The sequence below is a fragment of the Gorilla gorilla genome, chromosome 13 (genome assembly GCF_029281585.2).
Source record: "Gorilla gorilla gorilla isolate KB3781 chromosome 13, NHGRI_mGorGor1-v2.1_pri, whole genome shotgun sequence".
NCBI lineage: Eukaryota > Metazoa > Chordata > Mammalia > Primates > Hominidae > Gorilla > Gorilla gorilla.
Genome location: NC_073237.2, coordinates 96,677,245 through 96,692,151, shown reverse-complemented (window position 1 = coordinate 96,692,151; position 14,907 = coordinate 96,677,245). Strand labels below are relative to the sequence as shown.

At 39.9% G+C, this 14,907-nt stretch overlaps 1 long non-coding RNA gene across 1 annotated transcript in view; it reads right to left on the bottom strand.

Moving 5' to 3' along the window:
• LOC101136036 (uncharacterized) overlaps positions 1-14,907 on the bottom strand; it is a 42,448-nt gene that overhangs the window by 25,956 nt on the left and 1,585 nt on the right. The window lies entirely within an intron of this gene.

The following is a 14,907-nucleotide window of genomic DNA, read 5'->3' as shown; positions in this document are numbered from 1 at the left end:
CTGCATTGGCCTCCTAAGGCACTGGGATTACTGACATGAGCCACTGACCCCAGCCTAGTTTTATTGTTCATAGAGGTGTGAGCAAGGAAAAAACTGACAGGTAAGAGCTTCATGATAGTAGAGAAGCCTTGATCATTAATCTGTCATCTTGCAAAAGTTGTCCACATCTAGGATGTTGTTTGTTTCTGAGGAGAAACTTTGCTGGTTAGTGTAGGAGTTCAGTCAGGGTGGTGGGAGAAATTGTAAAATAGACACAAACCTTCTTGGAAGGCTGGAAGGTTTTGCAAAAGCCTCAGGATAGCGTTATGGCTGAAAGCAGCCTAATCCTCTTACCTTGAGTTAATAGCTGAGAGGAGGTACAAAGGAATGTAAAGGAGTTTATCTAAAGAGCTTGTTTACTCATGTGGTGCTGACCTTTGATCATTTGTAGGACTGCTCTCTCCTGGGAGAGTGACCATCTTAATTATCCACAAGTGTGTTAACTCAAAGCCTTTGTCATTAAATCTGTACTAAATAAATGTGAACTTTGCCGGCTTATCAAGGTTGACACTGTGGACTCAGGCAGCAGATCCCCTTAGCCGTGCTGATGGGCAAAATATCTGTGTCAGTGTACATCTTTCATCCGTCACTGGGTAAAGGTCTGTGGGTCAGACCCGGCAGGTGGTGCCCCATGTGAGGAACGCTGCCACGAATTGTGAGAGAACCCTCAAAAACGAAGGTGAAGAAGACTGCACAGTTAGTAAATTCGTAAGTCATTGGTGCCTGCTTGGGATTTCCAAGTTTGAGGGAATTGTTCAGGCTAGGTTTCATCATGGGACAACAGTTTCAGCTCAACATCAACAGTAGATAAAAGTATTGAAACAGCTGCTTAAAATTAGTGGAGCCTCGGTTTCACAGGCTCAATTAAGGAGCTAATGCAAACTGTTGTATCCCATAACCCATGGTTCCCAGAAGAAGGTACGCTAGACGTAGAGTTCTGGGAACAAGTGGAGAGAAATCTTAAACAACATTGTGCGCAAGGGCAACAGGTCCCCAGTAACATCTCAAATGTTATGGGCCTTAATTAAGGCAGCTCTGGCCTCGTTATACACAGAAAAGCCTAAAAAGGGAAGGAAGGAGAAACAGTCAACTACTTTACCACCTCCTTATCCCTTAGCCCTGCTATCACTGAGCCAAAATAACAAAGAGGATACGGAGGTTTTGCCTGAGCCCCCTCTTCCAATAAATTGGAAAAAAGACAGGGGATACGCTATAGCTATGGGACCCTGTCTTAGGCAAGCAGCATTAGAAGGGGAGCTCTTAGCCTGCCAGGTAATACAAGATCAACAAGGCAATCAGGTACATAAAGAGATAAGGAAAAGCATTAGAGATAACAGAGCTGCTAGCCCATTTAATGAAAGGATTAATTGAGGCCAGAGCAGACAACTTCTATATGACTCCATGGGACTGGTCAGTGCTAGCTAAAACAACTTTAAACGCCAGTCAATACCTCCTCTGGAGGGCAGAATTTGATGAATTATGTGAACTGCAAACCTGCAAACCTCTTTCTAATAATGGCCACTGTCATTCCTCCACTACCCTTGACGTGGCTCCCTCGAAATCCTATTTGGGTAGAACAGTGACCTTAGAAGGGAGAGAAATTACATAGAGCCCATGAATTAGCTGAGGAGCAATTAAAAGCCGGTTATATAGAACCATCTAACAGCCCTTGGAATTCACCCATTTTCGTCATTCCCCAAAACTCTGGTAAATGGAGATTTTTGCATGACTTAAGTGCTATTAATGCTAATTTGCAGTCTACGGGGCCTCTTCAACAGGACCTCCCCTCCCCCGCAGCAATTCCTCCAGATGGGCCTATAATCGTTATTGACTTAAAGACTGTTTTTATAGGATTCCCCTTGCAGAACAGGACAGAGAAAAATTTGCATTTACAATACCAGCTATCAATAATGAAAGGCCAGTTTGTCGATTTCACTGGAGAGTGCTTCCTCAAGGAATGCTGAACAGTCCTACCGTGTGTCAGTATCATGTAAATCAGGCTTTGCTCCCCAGTAGAAAATTATTTCCTAATTGCAAGATTATCCATGTTATGGATGATACTTACTAGCAGCCCCAACAGAGCGAGTACTTTTTTTTTTTTTTTTTTTTTTTTTGAGACAGAGTCTTGCTCTGTCGCCCAGGCTAGAGTGCAGTGGCGCAATCTCGGCTCACTGCAAGCTCCACCTCCTGGGTTCACACCATTATCCTGCCTCAGCCTCCTGAGTAGCTGGGACTACAGGCGTCCGCTACCACGCCCACCTAATTTTTTGTATTTTTAGTAGAGACGGGGTTTCACCGTGTTAGCCAGGATGGTCTCGATCTCCTGACCTCGTGATCCGCCCGCCTCGGCCTCCCAAAGTGCTGGGATTACAGGCGTGAGCCACCATGCCCAGCCTGGAGTGAGTACTTTTAAAATTACATGCCTCTGTGGTAAAGAATACACAGTTAAGAGGTTTAATCACAGCACCTGAGAAGATACAAATGTCCTCTCCTTGGAAATATCTTGGATACATACTAAATTCCTCAATCAGTAAGTCCTCAAAAGGTTAAATTAAATACTAGCAACTTACACACCTTAAATGATTATCAAAAATTACTGGGCAATATTAACTGGCTTCGCCCCACCTTGGGCATATCTATTGATAAGTTGCAAAACCTGTTTTGTATCTTAAAGGGCAATACAGCCCTGGACTCTCCCAGATATTAAACTCCTGCAGCACAAAGGGAAATTGAAGAAATAGAACAAGCTATTTCCCAAAGGCAACTAGTTCGCATAGACACCCAATATTCCATCCAATTGTTTATTTTCCCTAATAAACACTCCCCTACAGGGTTAATAGGACAGATGGCCCCAGGGCTACGCTTTCTAGAATGGGTTTTTTGCTCACATACCAGGATTAAAACACACTCGACCTATATCCAGTTAGTCAGTAAAGTCATCTATTCAGGCCGCAGACTATGCAATCAGTTGCTAAGTTATGACCCTGATGTCATAAGAATTCCTTTGAGTAAAAAGCCATTTGAAGCAGTATTGCCCCTCTCTTTAGATCTTCAGACAGCACTCTCTGATTACACAGGCCATTTAGAACATATGCTTACTGCTGACAAGCTCCTTCAGTTCTTATCTCGTACTTCTATGGTTTTGCCTACAAAAATTTCAATCCCCCATACCTAACACTTTAACACTGTTTACCGACGGCTCTGGTAAACATGGAAAGGTGGCTGTTTGGTGGAGAACACATAATTTCCTCACTTGTTCTGGATTTACTAGCACTCAGAGAGCTGAGGTTGGAGCCTTAATATTGGCCTTGGAAACTTTTTCTGCTCAGCTCATCAATATTGTTAGTGACTCTACTTACTCTGTTTATTTATTGCAGAACCTGAGACAGCCCTAACTAAGTCTACTCTAGAGCCCATCCTGTGTGCACTTTTTCTCCAGCTTCGGCAATTGCGAGATCAATGTACAAATCCTATTTTTATTACACACATTCAGGCCCACAGTTCACTGCCTGGCCCATTGGCTTATGGCAATGATCAAGCAGACCTAAAAGTTATGACATCACTGCTTGTCCAAGCCACCCAATCACATCAATTTTTCCACCAAAATTGGAGAAACTGAACTAAACAATTTCAACTTACCCAAAGACTAGCTAAACAAATTATCCTGCAATGCCCAGATTGCCAGCTCACAGGCACGTCCCCTTCTTCTACAGGTGTTAACCCTAGAGGACTAGAACCTAATCAGTTATGGCAAACAGATGTTACACACGTCCCTGAATTTGGAAAACTAAGATATGTACATGTATCCGTTGATACCAACACTCATCTAATTAGTGCACACGGTCTTCCTGGAGAGTCCATTGGATATGCCATTAAACATCGTCTTTTAACTTTTGCATTTATGGGGTGGCCCACAAAAATTAAAACTGATAATGGTCCAGCTTATGCCAGCTCATAATTTCAACAATTTTATCACACACGGAACATCCAGCATTCCACAGGCATCCCGTATAACCCCCAAGGACAGGTCATAGAACAGGCCCTCTACCCTTAAAAATATGCTCAGAAAACCAAAAGGGGGAGTATGGGTAAGGACCCTGGAACACAACTAGCACAAGCCTTATTTACCCTTAATTTTTTAAATTTAGATGACAAATTTCAATCAGCTATAGAAAAGCACTTTGCTAAAACCTCTCAAGACAAAACCCACAGTTTTATGGAAGGATGTAAATAGTAATGAATAGTGTGGTCCAAATGATTTGCTAACATGGGGAAGAGGATATGCTTGTGTTCACACCCCCTCAGGTCCTCTTTGGATTTTAGCACGATGCATCAAACCATACCATGGCGTGGCTAGGACCCAACCCAGTACCAGAAATAAAGAAAATGACCCTACAGGACCCACAGCCCTGAACAATGCGGCTTCCTTGGACAACACAGGCCCCAGACAGGATGCTGAAGAGAACAACTCAGAAGGTGAAGCGCATCCTGCTCCATACACAAACACCATTCACAACCAAATAATTTATTCCTTTTTTAATTTTCTCACTCTGCCTGCAACCAGTACCTGCTACACTCTATTGGGCTCATCTCTCAAATCTGCCTTTCTTCTGCCCTGTTACTTTGACAAACACCCTCTTCCCAGCTTCTAACAACGTGACTGCTTAACTAAGAGGGATTAACATACCCCCAGTGGGGTTCCTTAGTAATGGCACACATGGAACTGAAGTGCCAGGTAACACTACAGGTCACTCCTTGATTAGAAAAGAATATTGCTAATTATACTCATGTTTGTTTTATGTTATTTACTAATTCTAAGATACAAAGCCAGAATATGAGCAGTGACCACCACACCTGACAGACCTGTTGCTGCACACATCTGTACTCTCTAATCAACGAAACCTGATGCTAAAAACAGAAAAGGTGGAGACGTAGGAGTTCAGTCAGGGTGGTGGGAGAAATTGTAAAATAGACACAAACCTTCTTGGAAGGCCGGAAGGTTTTGCAAAAGCCTCAAGATAGGTTATGGCTGAGAGTGGCCTAATCCTCTTACCTTGAGTTAATAGCTTAGAGTAGGTACAAAGGAATGTAAAGGAGTTTACCTAAAGAGCTTGTTTACTCATGTGGTCCTAAGACCGAGTTTTGATCATTCGTAGGTCTGGTCTTTCCTGGGAGGACAACCACATTAATTATCCACAAGTGTGTTAACTCAAAGCCTTTGTCATTAAATCTGTACTAAATAAACGTGAACTTCAAGAATTATCAAGGCCGACGCTGTGGACTCAGGCAGCAGAGCCCCTTAGCTGTGCTGACGGGCAAAATATCTGTGTCAGTGTACGTCTTTTATCTGTCACTGGGTCAGGGTCTGTGGGTTGGACCTGGAAGGTTAGCTTTGCCTTAAGGTGTCTAATGGGTGTATAGTTCCCAGAGTGGGAAGGGGCCTTTCTGAGTTGTGAGATTACAAACCCAAGTTTCAAGGTTCCAAAGTTTTGCTGCAGTGTGAGTGGCAAGGGCAGTCTTTCTCTGATCATTTCCAAAAGACCTAATCTCTGGGTTTTAGATCCATGAAGGGTTAGATTGCCCTCAGTCCGTGGACCACAAAAAGCTTTCTTTATCTAGTGAAAATACACTTGGGCATTGTGTTAGGTTGTTCTTGTGTTGCTATAAAGGAAAGGAATACCTGAAACTGGGTAATTTATACAGAAAAGAGATTTAATTGACTCATGGTTCCTGCAGGGTGAGCAGGAAGTGTGGTGCCAGCATCAGCTTCCGGTGAGGGCCTCAGGAATCTTACAGTCATGGTGACAGGCAAAGGCAGAGCAGACACATCACATGGCAAGAGTGGGGGCAAGCAGGGGTGTTGTCACACACTTTTAAACAACCAGATATTGCATGAACTCACTTATCACCAAAGGGCTGGTGCAGAACCATTCATGAGAGATCCACCCCTATGATTCAAACACCTTCTATCAGGCCCATCTCTAACTGGGAATTACATTTTAACATGAGATTTGGAGGAGAAACATATCCAAACCATATTAGGCATAATGCATTTGCATTAATCCATTTGCATTACTATAACAGAATACCTGAGACTAGATAATTTTTAAAGAAAGGTAGTTTAATTGGCTCTTGGTTCTACAGGCTGTACAAACATGATGCCAACATCTGCCTGGCTTCTGGTGAGGACCTCAGGAAACTTACAGTTGTGGAAGGCAAAGTGGGAAGCCAGGGTATTACACGGCAACAGAGGGAGTAAGGGAGAACAAGGTGAGAGGGAGGTCCCAGACTTTCAAACAATCAAATTGCATGTGAACTAACTGAGCAAGAACTCACTTATCACCAAGGAGATTGTGCTAAACCATTCATGAGGGATCCACCCCCATGATCCAATCACCTTTCACCAGGCCCCACCTCTAACATTGGGAATCATATTTCGATATGAGATTTGGAGGGTGCAAATATCCAAACACATGCGCATTAAAGCCTTGTAGCATTTAGTTATGTCAGAATTTAGAAACAGAAGATATTTGAAGTTTTATTATTAGAAGCATAGGCCTTTTAGTGACTATTGTGTAAGAGGTCAACTTATGTTTTCACTGGAAGTAGATCTGATTGTCATTAAACTCTAATATCTTTGACTAAGGCAATCTAGTCAACTCAGTTAGCTTTGTCTAATGTTACTGTATCTGTAACACCTTATTTAACTATCTTACAACTTGTCCAGTGAAACAAGTATCTTTTTTGCTGGAGATTTCTTCAGGAACAACCCAGGAGGGAAACAAATTTTTAAAATAACCTTTTATCTATTGTTATAACATCAGCGCCCTTGCATGGGAAATCTTTTATAAAAATAACTAGAAAAGATGTCTTGAAAATGAAAAGTGAGTAAAATTCCTCTATAACTGTTTAAATGGCCCATCAGGTAGAAAACATGTACCTGAAATTCTGATTGTCTTTCCAGGATTATGAATTTAAGAAACCAAACATTGGTCATAAACAATTTTAGCAATTTGGAATAGTCACCATGCCAATGTGTATTCTTTTCTTTCTTTCTTTTTTTTTTTTTTTTTTTTGAGACAGAGTCCCACTATGTCACCCAGGCTGGAGTGCAGTGGCACGATCTTCACTTACTGCAACCTCACCTCCCAGGTTCAAGCAATTCTCCTGCCTCAGCTTCCTGAGTAGCTGGGAATGCAGGTGTGTGCCACCACACCCTGCTAATTTTTGTATTTTTAGTAGAGACGGGGTTTCACCATGTTGGTCAGGCTGGTCTTGAACTCCTGACCTCGTGATCCGCCTGCATCAGCCTCCCAAAGTGTTGGGATTATAGGCGTGAGCCACAGGGCCCGGCTGTCAATATATATTCTATTTGCATATTTGCATCATCTTATTTCTTCCTTAAGAGTCATGGAATGCACAGCTTTTAATAATGAAAGCTTTAAATACTCAGGAATAACTAGGCAGCCATCTAGGTTCTGAGTCTATGCTTAACATTGGATTTACATCTTCTTAAATTCTATTTTTGCTTTTCTAGTTCAGGTGCCTACCATTGTTTATTAGATGGGTTATCATATGTAATGTGATGTGGATCATGGAGTTCATTCAAATTGCATATCTAAACAATTTCAGTACCAGCTTCTTTAGCATGAAAATCTGGCAAAGTATTTTTTTGGTATTCAACTAATTTTTGTCCTGGTTGGGTTATCAGTTTTATAAACCAGTCTGTCTCTTTCTTACGAGTTTTAGGAAATTCTTACCCAGTCCAAATGATATGGTTCTAAAGTCATCAGAAACCTGTATTTAAGCAAGTTTGTCAGGGTCCTTTTTATCTTTTCCATGAACTTCTTTGAAGACACAATACACCAGAATTTTATTTGCTTTTGAAAAGTTTTTAGAAACTGTTTCAGAATTAAGTAATCAACTGTGGAAATGACTTCAAATGGTTGTAAAGGCACAACTGACAAGGAAATTTGGTTATTTCTGTGGCCTACAATACTTTAACATAATAACTATAATTATGACTGATAACATATCAAGACATATCAGAATGTTAGGAATCTCATATAATTTTGGAACATATATTAATAATATATCTATTAAAATATAACTTGAAGAAGGTTAAACTTTATTCTTTATTTCACAATACTTTTCATATAATTTAACATATCAAACCATTTATCTCTCTTTTGGATGTTGTAAGAGCCCTCTGTAGTATCTCAAAGTTAGTTGCAGGTCAAAAAGACTGAATTTTGAATTCAAAATTTGATTTTGAGAAACATCAAATAGGTCAAAGGTTTAAAACAATCCAAATAGGATCACAGGTTACTGTAAAATAACAGTCATTCATTTAGCCAAAATGATAAAAGGTTTTTTTTTATTTTTTTATTTTTATTTTTTTTGGGACGGAGTCTCGCTGTCGCCCAGGCTGGAGTTCAGTGGAGCAATCTCGGCTCACTGCAAGCTCCGCCTCCTGGGTTCACGCCATTCTCCTGCCTCAGCCTCCCGAGTAGCTGGGACTACAGGTGCCCGCCACCATGCCCGGCCAATTTTTTTGTATTTTTAGTACAGACAGGGTTTCACCATATCAGCCAGGATGGTCTCGATCTCCTGACCTCGAGATCCACCCACCTTGGCCTCCCAAAGTGCTGGGATCACAGGCGTGAGCCACTGCACCTGGCCAATAAAAGGTTTTAAAAAGCAAAAACTTTATTCTTTGAGAGGGTACTGAGTTTTCCAAACAATTAACAGATCTAAGAAACAGCATAAGACAGAATCTTTCTCTCTTTTTCTCTTCTTGTCTTTTTTTGTCATTTACTCAAAAGGTGAACAAAAATTTTTACTATTAATACTACATGAAAATTTTTGTTTAAAAGAGAAAGCCATATTTTACTTTTGCATTTGTGTATTATAAATACTAAAGTTAATTTTACTAAAACCTTATAAACCAAATTATCTAATCTCAGTCATCTTTTGACTACACAAGATTTTTATAAACCTTTTATAACATATTGCAATGAATTGTTTTCACTTTTTATATTTAGCTTTATCATATCTTTTAAATTTTTTTAATTTGAAATAATCTTTAAGTAACTATTAAGTGAGATGAAATTATCTTTTTCTCAATAAACATACATTTTTATGTCTATTTCAATAGCTTTAGGGGTACAAGTGGTTTTGGGGTACATGGATGAACTGTACAGTGGTGAAGTCTGGGCTTTTGTAGTACCCATCATCCAAGGCCATTTTCATGTTTTTACAAAGTTTTTCACTAAAAGCCCATCTATCTTTTCCTTTATTATTATTATTGTTATTTTTTTTGAGACAAAGTCTTGCTGTGTCACCCAGGCTGGAGGGTAGTGGCATGATCATGGTTCACTGTAACCTCAACCTTCTAGGCTCAAGCGATCCTCCCACATCAGCCTCTGGAATACCTGGGACTACAGGCACATGCCACCACACCTGGCTAATTTTTGAATTTTTTGTAGAGACAGGGTTTTGCCATGTTGCTCAGGCTGGTCTTGAATTTCTGGGCTCAAGCAATCCTCCCACTTCAGCCTCCCAAAGTGCTGGGATTACAGGCATCAGCCACCACGCCCAGCCCTTGCTTTTCCTTATACACTCTGTATATAGAATTAGTATACTCTTAGTAACCTTAATTTCTTTTATTTTTTCCTTCTAACTTTCCTCATTTCAGAGGGTACATGTTCAGGTTTGTTACATGGGTAAATTGCATGTCGCTGGGGTTTGGTGTAGAAATCATTTTGTCACCCAGGTAGTGAGCATGGTGCCCGGTAGGTAGTTTTCCAATTTCCCACCCTCCACCCTCTAGTAAACCCCAGTGTCTATTGTTCCCCTTTTTGTATCCACGTGTACTCAATGTTTATCTCCCACTTATAAGTGAGTACATGCAGGATTCAGTTTTCTCTTCCTGCATTAATTTGCTTATGATAATGGTCTCCAGCTGCATCCATGTTGCTGTAAAGGATATGATTTCATTCTTTTTACTGGCTGCATAGTATTTCTTCATGTATATATACCACATTTTCTTTATTCAATCCACTGTCGATGGGCATCTAGATTGATTCCATGCCTTTGCTATTGTGAATAGTACTGTGATGAACATATGTGTGTATGTATCATTTTGGTAGAATGATTCATTTCCCTTCGGGTATATACCCAGTGATGGGATTGCTAGGTTGAATGGTAGGTTCTATTTTAAGTTCTTTGAGATATCTGCAAACTGCTTTCCATAGTGGCTGAACTAATTTACATTCCCACCAGTAATTTATAAGCACTCTCTTTTTTCCACAACCTCACCAGCATCTGTTATTTTTTTTACTTTGTAGTAAACATTCTGACTGATGTAAGATGTGATCTCATTGCGGTTTTGATTTGCATTTCTCTAATGATTATTGATGTTGGCCATGTGTATGTCTTCTGTTGAGAAGTGCTTATCTTAGTAACCCTAACTTCTAGTGAAAACTTAGGAAGTTTGAGCTGTTTTATATCAGTGTTTATAGATGAAAACATTTTATAATTTTTAGAAAGATTTGTTTTCTCACATTTTTGTTTACCAGTTCTAAATATATTTAGCTTTTAAATACCATAAGATGTCAAAGTACATAAATTTAAATTTATGTTTAATAATTACTGTTCAATATTTTAAGTGACTTAGAAGTGACTCAGCCATTTTATGATTATCTATTACTTTACTTAACAAGGATTTTAAGATTTTTAATTACTCAAACTATGACACAGGTATCTTCGTTAACGTCTTTCCTCGGTCTTAAGTAGGCATGTGGTACTTAGAAGGGCTATGAAAGGCAGGGCCCATCTGGTTCCTGAACTTACATACCAGGGGTAGGCTCAGGATAGACGATAACTGTGAAGACAATGCCTGGAGGATCCAACCCCTTCTAACATAGCCAGGGGGCAAAACTGGAACAGGTAGGAAGTGGTTATAGTGGGCTTGACTGCCTTATAACTGGTGGTCAAGTTGCTAAGAACATGTCCCCAACCCTTACCACAGCTACCTGTCCCAACAAAAGAATCCAGAGATTCAAAAGCAAAACCAAAAGCTTACAAACCAATAAGTATCAAAAATTAAAGAAGCCACATGTTATGACCTTAAAACATGTAGTAGACACATTTTAAACCTGTCTGACGAATATATCCAGGAAAAAATGTCTGAATTATATTTAACTGACAATTCTGAAGTCATTATTATTTTATTTTACCAACTATTTTAAAACTAGCTTCATTTCCCAAATATTATCACATACATGTAACACATATTGAGTTATAGAAATACAGACACATAGACACAGCAGGTCTTAGAGCTTTCATCAGGAATTCTCATTTGCCAGCTTTCAAAAATAAAGCAAAATTTAGACAGATTAAATTTAACAAAGTTAAACAAAAAACAATTCACAGCTCCCCAAATCAAAACAGGTTGAGAGAGACTGGCACTGCTGCATGGTCCAAACAATTTTATAGAAAAAAAGGTGACATACAAAAAACAAAAATAAAATACAAAAACAGCTGGGATTACAGTGTGAGCCACTGTGCCTGGCCCTTTTCTGAATTCTTTTATTGTTTATAGTAAGTTTTCAGTTGATTTTTTTTTTTGGATATACAATTATATCTGCAAATGGAGATAATTTAACTTCCTCATTTCTAATCCTTTTGTCTTAGACTGATTTTGTGGTGTAATGGTCTTTGCACTCCTGGCCTTGCTGGTCTTTTCCTTCCTGTCTTTTTTCTAAGCCTGAACTGGTAGCCTCCCTGGCCATTCTCTGTGTTATTCAATATACTTTCAATAAATTCCTTTTCACTTAATGTCAGAACTGGTTTTCTGTTACTTTATCTAAGAAGCCCAACTAAATGTTGATTTTGCACATATAGTGCAAATAATGCCCAATGATGCATTATCAGTAGTGATATCTGTTGCCATTTATTGAGGGGCTATTGAGGCTGTGTGCCAAGTCATTTGTATATATAATACCAATCAATTCCTAGACAATGTGCCCCTGGTTATAGTATCATGTTTGAACTCATCATTTCAGCTTCTTCAAAGAGACTGCTTTTTGTGTTAGTAGTAGCTCTAAAATGTAAGGTAAGAGCCAGTTTAATATGTATATGCTTTTGTTTGCTTTGAAATTATAAAGTCAATTTTTATTAGGTTAACAATGTTTCAGGTTTTTTTTAAAAGCAGTGATACCTTATTCCCAAAGCAAATGCTGGAAGCCCAGTATGAAGCACATTTTAAAGGAAAGCTGCAAAGGTTGGGTAGATTACGTAGAAGGAAGCTACTTAACCTAGAATATCATGATGTGTCTGAGCATAGACAAAAAGGACAAATCGTTTGGATGATGAAATACAGACATTTCTGGACACAGATCTTGGTGGCTCTTACGGGTTGAATTGTGTCCTCCAAAAAGATATACTGAAGTTCTACCCCCTAGTACCTCAGGTGACTTTATTTGGAAATAAGGTCTTTAGAGAAGTGATCAAGTTAAAATGAGGTAATGAGGGCAGCCCCTATGACTGGGGTTCTTATAAAAGGAGTAAATTTGAACACAGACAGATATACACAAGGGAAGACAATGTGAAGACACAGAAGGAATGTCTACAAGGAATGTCTAAAGCTACCAGAAGCTAGGAGAGACGTGTGGAACTGAATCTTCCTCAGAATCCTCAGAAGGAACCAATCCTGCTGATACCTTGATTTCAGATTCCATGGTCTCCAGAACTGAGATCCAGAAATTTCTGTTATTTAAGCTACCCAGTTTGTGGTACTTTGTTATGGTTGCGGAAACTAAACACAGCACCTATGTGGCCAATTGGACAGAGTTTTGGAATTGGAGTGTCCTACACATTCCAGAATGGATGTTTGTTGTAAATAATGTTTTTCTGGCATGGGTGAAGGACCTTGATTAATTACATGCTTGTTATTTATCAAAGATCTCTTCAAGCTCGGGAAGTGATCAATCCTTATAATTGTTGAGTTCATCACTTAAGAGTTGGAAAAAGCCTATCTTCAAGTACAAACTTTTTATGTCCTAAACCAGAGACAGTAAACTGGCAACTGGCAATAAGTATTTTGTTTGGCCTACACAGTGTTTCGAAAATAGGGGGAAAAATGTACTTGCCAATATTTAAAGAGCAGATTTCTTATAAACATTTCTGGATGTTATGGTTTGAATGTCCCCTCCAAAACTCATTTTGAAATTTAATTGCCACTCTAACAGTATTGAGAAGCGGGACCTTTAAGAGGTGATTAGGTTATGAGGGCTCTGCCCTCATGAATAGATAATTGTTATTGTGGGAGTGGGTTAGTTATCCTGGGTGTGAGCTCTTGACAAATAGGATGAATTCAAACTGATTTGTTCTGTCTCTAGAGCTCACTTCTGCCTTCTACCCTTCTGTCATGGTATGGATGACCCTCACCAGATGCTGATGCCACACTCTTGGACTTCTCAGCTGCAGAAGCATTAGCCAAATAGTCTTCTGTTCATTGTAAACTACCCAGTCTGTGGTATTCTGTTATAGCAGCAGAGAATGGACTTAAACACTGGATTTCCGGTTTGCTTGAAAAATGAGAAGATTTGCATTTCCTCATGACAACAGTTGACTGTTGCTGAAGATCTGCTGCTTCCTTTAGTCAGGCCAGGAGTACTTCTGTCAGCTACATAGCCACCAGACCCACTTAATGGGCTGAGTCTATAAACCCTGTCCTGCAGCGAAGTAGGGAAACAATAAGAGCTAGTGTTTGCTCAGCACCACTATGTAGCAGGTGCTTCCTAGACATTTATTCAACAAATATTTATTGAGGGCCTACTAGGTGCCAGACACTGCTCTAGCTACTTGGAATATACCAGGGAATAAAACAAACGACCCATGTAAAACTTACATATTAGTGGTGGATGAAGGACAGAATCAAATAATCATTATGATAAATAAGTAAATTACATGGTATATTAGAAGGTGATATGTTCTTTTTTATTTTATTGTATTTTATTATTATTATACTTTAAGTTTTAGGGTACATGTGCATAATGTGCAGGTTAGTTACATACGTATACATGTGCCATGCTGGTGTGCTGCACCCATTAACTCGTCATTTAGCATTAGGTATATCTCCTAAAGCTATCCCTTCCCCCTCCCCCCACCCCACAACAGTCCCCAGAGTGTGATGTTCCCAGAAGGTGATATGTTCTAAAGGGAAATTGCAAGTCCTGCGAGAAGGTAATTTGTGATTTTAAATGAGGTGGTCAGGGTAGGGCTCCCTGAGAAGATATTTGAGTGGACTCATGGGAGGAGAGGGAGTTAGCCACATGGACTTATTGGGGAAGAGTGTTTCAGGCAGACAGAAAATCTAAAGGAAAGGTCCAAAAGCAGGAGTGTGTCACTGGTGTTTGAGGAAGGCAAAGAAGCAAGTGTGACTGGAGCAGAGTAAAAAAGGGGAGAGTGGAAGGAGGAGTGCTCAGAGGGTAAGAGACTGTGTCAGAATATGGAAGAGCTTGAGAACTGATATGGTTTGGATATTTGTCCCTGCTCAAATCTCATGTTGAGTTGTAATCCTCAATGCTGGAGGTGGGGCCTGGTGGGACATGCTTGGGTCGTTGGGGTGGATCCCTCATGGCTTGGTGCTTGTTTAGTGATAGTGAGTTCTCATCAGATTTGGCTGTTTAAAAATGTGTGGCACCTCTCTCTCTGTCTGTCTCTTTTCTTTTGCTCTCTCTCTTGCTCCTGCTTTCAACATGTGACATGCCTGTTCCCCCTTCACCTTCTATGATTGAAAGCTCCCTGAGACTTCACCAAAAGCAAGCAGATGCCAACATAATGCTTCCTGTAAAGCCAGCA